The sequence below is a fragment of the Panthera pardus genome, unplaced genomic scaffold, assembly GCF_024362965.1.
Source record: "Panthera pardus isolate Hobbes unplaced genomic scaffold, ASM2436296v1 HiC_scaffold_15, whole genome shotgun sequence".
NCBI classification, from domain to species: domain Eukaryota; kingdom Metazoa; phylum Chordata; class Mammalia; order Carnivora; family Felidae; genus Panthera; species Panthera pardus.
In genome coordinates, this window is record NW_026526710.1 from 3,258,945 (window position 1) to 3,266,267 (window position 7,323).

A 7,323-nucleotide genomic window follows, 5' to 3' on the forward strand; every position below is an offset into this window, starting at 1 on the left:
CTGGCATCATAGGTTGGTGAGAAAAGTAATTTTGCAGTAACGGATGGTTATGCATGTTTAAACATAAATGAAAAAAATCAATAAAAATGGATCCCTACCTTACACCATACAAATGGGAGAATAGACTTTTGACCCCGAGATAAGGATTTCTTAAGCATTAGAAAACACAACTATAAAGAAAAAGATTGATAATATTTAACTACATTAAAATTAAGGCCCTCTGTTAATCTGGGGCACTGGGTGGCTCAGTTGGTTGAGCGTCTGGCTCTTGGTTTTGGCTCAGGTCATGATCTCATGGTTTGTGGGTTCAAGCCCTGAGTCAGGCTTTGCACTGACAGCATGGGGCCTGCTTGAGATTCTCTCTCCCTCTCTCTCTGCCCCCCCACCTCATTCTCTCTCTCTCAAAATGAAGAAATTTATTAAAAAAAAAAAAAAAGATCCTCTGTTAATCCAAAGATACTATAAAAAGAAGGAAAAGGAAAGCCATAAACTGGAAGAAGGTATTTGCCACTCCTATTCTGAGTTATAACTAGAATATATAAAGAACTTCTGTTGAGTAAAAAGAAAACTCAATAGAAAAGTGGGGGGGGGGGTGGAATTTCATGGAAGAGGAAACACGAGTAGTTTGTAAATATATGAAATGGTCAAATTTGTCATAAAACAGAAAACTGTAAATTAAAATCACTGTATCATCTCACACCTACTCTGTTGGAAAAAATTGAGGATTGATAATACCAACTTCTGGTGAGGAAGTGGGACAAAGGACTGTGGTTATACCTGTAAATTTATTTCTTGGGATAACAGTGTGACAGTAACTGGTAAAACTGAACATGCACATACTCTGTATCCACCAATTCCACCTCTGGCTTTAGGCCTACAGAAATGTGCGCTTGTGTGCACTAAAAGACACATCCAAGAGTAAAATAGCAGCACCGTTTGAAACAAAAAATTAGGAACTGAAATGTCCATCAATGGAAGAATAAGATGGGAGTGTTACAACCATACATTACATATTAGAACATAGTATTTATATTGTCTTATGTAGCAATGAAATTATATATCACATAGCAACAAAAACTGAATGAGATATCCTACAAAATGCCTGACAGTCCTCAAAATCGTCAAGGTCATCAAAAACAAGGAAAGTCTCAGGAACTTTCACAGCCCGAGAGCCTATGGACACATGGCAACTAAATGAAACATGCTATCCTGGATGGGATCCTGGAACAGAAAAAGGGCATCAGGTAAAAATTAAGAAAATTTGAATAAATTATGGACTTTTATTAACAATAATGTACCAATCCTGGTTCATTAATTATAACCAATGTACCATACCAACATAAGGAGACAATGCACAAGGTATATGGAAACTCTATGTACTAACCACTCAATTTTTCTGTAAATCTAAAACTTTTCTAAAAACAATGTCTATTAATTATACATTAATGAGTTATAGCAGCATTAACATGAATCAATTTTTAAAATAATGTTAAGCAGGGCACTGGGTGGCTCAGTTGGTTGAGCGTCCTACTCTTGGTTTCAGCTCAGGTCATGAGCTCACATCAGGCTCCAGGTCAGGCTCTGAGCTGACAGCTCAGTGCCCACTTGGGATCTCTCTCTCTCTCTCTCTCTCTGCCCCTCCCCTGCTCATGAGTGCCCATTCATGCTCTCTCAAAATAAACAAACATGAAAAAAAAAATGTTAAGCAAAAGATACCATGGAAAAACAGACAGGACTCTATTTACATTAAGTTCAAGAATAAACAAATTTGTTTAGGATAAAAACATGGTAAAACACCTAAGAGTATTATTGTACAGGTGAGAACAATTAGTTCACCACTTGCAGGGTCAGAAAATAAAGGAAGTGTAAAAACAAAATTGAGAATGGTGGTTACCTCTGGCAAGGGGAGCAGGTGGAGGACAGAAGGAGGGAGGGAAAGGGCTGTGATCAGGTCTGAGCATGCAGGGGGCTTCTGGGATTGTAAAGCACTCAATTTCTTGTCCTGGGTAGAGTGTACGTGTGTATTTTATCTGTCGTTTTTTAAACACTACATGTTTTCATATACTTCTGTATGTATGCTATACTTCACAAATACACATTTTTATTTATTTATTTTTAACATTTATTTTTTTTTTGAGACAGAGAGAGAGAGAGAGAGCATGAACAGGGGAGGGTCAGAGAAAGAGGGAGACACAGAATCTGAAACAGGCTCCAGGCTCTGAGCTGTCAGCACAGAGCCCAACGCGGGGCTCGAACCCACAGACCACGAGATCATGACCTGAGCCGAAGTCGGATGCTTAACCGACTGAGCCACCCAGGTGCCCCACAAATACACATTTTTATTAAAAAATAAAATAAAATAATTACCTTTCTGGTCCCCTGGGCAGGCTCTGGGCCCTGACACCCACACCAGGCTGTTCTCCTGGACCTCCTTAGGGGGTCTGTCTCCAAATGGCCCTGATTCAAGGTGGCTCCCCTTGGATTCCCCTAAAGGTGAATGCATTACTGGCTTGAGTATATGCCCACTGTTCTGGAAAAAGCTCCAGATTGGAAGCAGGGGAGGTCATCTCTGTCCCTTCCCATCACATAGCACCAGGCTCAGCAAAGCAGCAGCACAGGAGTGGGAAGTGGCCTGGGCCTGCGAGGATGTTGGGTATCAGCTTGTTTCAGCTCCATAAGGATGAGGCTTCAGTCTGGGCACCACCCAGTCTAGAGGGCACAGGCCTCTCTCAGGACAGATATCTGCTTGATGCCACTCCATTCAATTCCTGGACAAAGTCCCCAGTGCCTCAGGGGATTGACATGGGAGACAGCCGGTGGTGGGACAAGCAGGCTGAGGTCATGGATGGAAGATGATCCCGCAGAACTAAATCTGTCACTGAGAGGGGCTCAGGGCAAATCTGTTAATTTAGCACCAAAAGAGGTCCAACCTGCAGGCCAGAGGGCAAGGCCCATGTCCACAAGGACACTGATCCCCAGTTTAGCTCTTGGAGGCTGTTGCCCTCCCAGATGCTCCACCCAGGCCTTGAGTGCTGACATCCCTGCCACAAAGCCCCCCACACCCAACAACAGGGAGACAGAATCAGACACCCTGAGTTCTCTTCCAAAGGAACATGGAGGCACAGAGAGGCTAAGAGGGCTACCCATAGCCACATTGCTAGTGACAGATCATGGACCTGAGGCTCCCACCTAGTGATGTAGAGGCCCTCCCTCCAAGAGGCTCAGCCCTCCACTGGGGAGAGTGGGAATCCTTCAGTGGGGCACTGAAGGAAGGATGGGGACTCAGGACACAAGTAGCCAGCAAATACCCCCTCCCACACACACAATAAACCTCATCAGAGTCTTCTTCAGCCCTAAAGCAAGCTAGATCTGACTTCAATCCAGGAAAACACTCCCCAGCCTAGAGCCAGGAAGGGCTATCCTGTGGGGGAAGAGGCCCCAAATCCCAAAGGCCCAAGAAAGCAAAGGCAGACGCCTTGACAGACATCACCAGAGTCCACCACAAGATCTCAACTCCAGCGAGGGGAAGCAAGGTGGCAGTTTCAGAGACCAGGGAGCTAACCTGAAGCCAATAAATGGACTGACCCCCTGGAAGGACTGGGATGGCCAGAGGACACCATAGGGCCAGCCTTGGCTTACAGATTCACTGAACAGAGACAGGACCAGCCAACCAGACCCCTTAAAAATTCCAAAAGATTATACACTATCACTCCGACATCCCCCTCCTGGAAATTTACCCAAAGAAGGAAAAAGCTGTGAGCACAAAGGAGGTCACCAGAGGATTGTTTATAAAGAGACAGACACTGGAAGATTTAAGTGACCAACATGATGATGTTGCCCTTGACTGTCTGGCAATCTTTAAATGTGGCAAGGCTGAGGACCTTAGTCCATTTTCTCTTTATACCTCAGGGGCATAATGTTAAGATGTCCTAACATAAGCAAAGGGCTTGCCTTGTGGCCTGGCCCAGATGATCACTCAAATACAGTTCAAACAAGTAAAAATGATGGGAGTATGTATCACATCTAAGACTGGTAAAAGAAAAAAAGCCACTTGACACTGGTACTGGTGAGTATGCAGGAAACAAACACCCCCACCTACTGGAGAGCAATCTGACAACATCCATCGAAGCCTTAAATGCACATATGAGACCCAGAGACCCAAAAATTACAAAGAATTTGACCTGTGTGTCTTTGGAATATTACGCCAAAGCACGTTCACAACAGTGCAGACTATAATTATATACAGAACTGGAAACAAGTGTCCACCAAGAGCAGAAGGATTACAGAAACTGTTCCATCCGCAGAATGAAATTCTGTGGAACTGTCAAACAAGGAAGAGCACACAGACACAAATGGCAGGAATTTCTCAGGAGGGACAGCATGACCACTTCAGTGTAACTTTCATATACACAGACCATTAAGTAAAAGCTCAAAACTATTTTCCTAAGGTAGTACTAGAACATTTACAGAGAGACTGGGATTCAGTAGAGATAGGAAAGTGAGTAGATTTTTAATTTTATACCTTTGAACTTTTTAAATCATGTGTACATTTACATAACACATATAACTACAAACATGTGTTAATGGGCCATCTAGATGACAGGCTACAGGCCGTTTCTTTACTGGCTGTTAGTTGTATACATATACACATAAAAGTACATATATATATATATATATATATATATATATATATATAGTTATATATGTATATAACTCTAAATATTGGTGGCATCAAGTACATTCATTCATATTGTGCAACCATCACCACCACCCATCTCCAGAACCTTTTTCAGCATTCTAAATGGAAACCTCTCCCTGGTAAACACGAATTCCCTATTCCCCCTCCTCCTTCCAGTCCCTGGTAACCAACATTCTACTTCGTCTCTATGAATTTTGCTCCTCCAGGGATCTTACTTAAGTGGAATTAATAGCATTTGTCCTTTTGTAAGTGGCTTGTTTTGCTTAGCATGTCCTCAAGGTTCATCCATGTTGTACCATGTGATAGGATTTCCTTCCTAAGGCTGAATCACATTCCACTGCATATATACACTGCATTTTGTTTATCCACTCATCTAACAAAACACACTTGGGTTATTTCCACCTTTCGGCCATTGTGAATAACGTTGCTATGAACATGGGTGTGCAAGTATCTGTTGAAGATCCTGCTTCTTTTGGCTACATACCCAGAAGTGGAATTGCTGGATCATATGGTAATTGTTTAAACTTTTGAAGAACTGCCAGACTGTGTTCCACAGTGGCTGTATCATTTTACTTTCCCACTAGCAATGCATGAGGGTACTCTTATTTTTAAACTGTTTTCTTTTAATGGCTGCTAAGCAGACCAACTTGTAGGCTTCTGGCTTATTCCTGGTGTTGCTGATACTGTGTGGTTTGTGAAATAAGTGACATGTTCTGTGCTGCCAACAACTGACTTCTTCCACAGCAATCTGGAAAAACCCCACACATCTAGTGGTGAAGCCCGAGCAGCTCAGAAACATCCAGACAACAGAAGCCTGCCGTTTTGTGCCCCAAGAGGGAATGTGGGAGCTGGTGTGCGCGTGCACGCGCACACACACATGCACACGCACGCACGCACGCACCCCGCCCCACCATCCACTGCCCCTGGGCAGGGAGGCTCCAGAGAGAAGTGGAAAACCTTAGTGAGGCACTTACCTCAATGGACCCTCCAAGTGCCAGGGATCCCTGGCTGGCCTGGCTATGGCCATGGTCCCCAGAGGACACGGTGAGGTGCTTGTTGAGTCAGGGCTGTCTGTAGCCAACAGAGAATGCAGTCACCACGCAGCAGGCAGTGCCTGTGACCTCAGGGATGGCCAAGCAGCCCTGGTCTAGGCATGGCCTCCAAAGACCTGGCCAGGCAGTTGTATGGTGAGGTCCCCACAGGCCTTCTGAGGTTAAGCCTACAGCTTCTGGGACCCTCAAACCCCCACTCCCAGTTTCTCAACATTTGGACCATGGAACACCTGCATCAGAATAGCAAATCAAGGTGGGAATGATTGAAGATGCAGACTCCTGGGCCCAGGCCCTGGCATTGGATTCAGGTTTGATGCTGTGCCTGGTAATCTGCATCACTGAGAAGTATGTTCAAATTTGAGAATTAACAGATTTGGGTAAAAGCCGTTCTCATTCCGAGGAAGAACTCATTGGCAGGAGTGTGGCTCCCAAACTAAGGCTGGCAAGGAGAGCTCCTGAGAAGCTCCTGACATTAACCAGATCTGCCAGGTCCCTGGCACATAGCAAGAGTTCAGAGTGTGAGAACCCAAGCCAGAGGGCAGGGAGCACCCTTCCTTAGGACCCTGCCTCTCCACTTAGCTGAGGGACCTCCAGGAGAAAAAGGCAAGAAGGCTCTGGAGTGATCCCATCAGCCCCCAATTCCTGAGGGGAAGACTGGCAGTCTGGCATTTACCCTAGTAATGATAACGTGATACACAATGGGCACCGTACTCAACTCCTTGTGGGCTTATTGAGTCCTCAGCCCAGAAGATATGGGAGCCCACACCAAGGAACCTAACTACTTGGCTCCTGACCTGCAGCTCTGACAGCGGGACAGCAAGGACTTTTAGAATGTAGCCTTACTCCAAACCAGTGCTATGATCAAGCTGCAAGTGGTTGGGCTAAAAGACAGGATCAGTTAAAACATCCCTCTCCTCATAATGGTGTGTGAAACTCCAGACACCAGAATATCTCTGGTGACTGTAAGCAGTTGGGAGGCCATCACTTGTCAAGATGCTTCATCTCCTGGAAGGTGGCTCAATGGGACAACCAGAGCGCTGGGCAGCCTGATTCTGTCCCTGCTTCATGGAGCTCCCTGCCCTCGTAAGATTTTTTTGTGAGACCAAGTGATAGCAGCAATGCCAGGTGAGATCTTCAAGTCACACTCCTCCCATTCTTTGATGTGAACCAATCCCACATCAGGTGCTCTCAAAATGTAGCTTCAGTCGCCTCTTCTAACCTGGTTGTGACACTGACATGGTCAGGGTAGAACTGCTGGAGCTGTAGTTGGGAAGGATTGGAGGGATCCAGCCCAGGGTGCTGGTGGGATGGAGGTGCTGGGGATGATCCAGGGGCTCCTAGAAGAGCTGAGGGCCAGCCCAGGAAAGGGGAGAGGAACATGCTGGGGCTGACAGAAGGTAATGTGCAGGGCCTGGGCTCTGAGGCACATCCTGACCCCATGGGAACCTCAGAGGGAACAGTGACAAGCCTGACATGCAGAAACATGTAGGCTGGATGTGGCCAGGCTTCTTCCCCTAGCCAGGGGAATGGCAAAGATGTTTCACCTTTTCTTCCAACGCACAGACTGGTTAA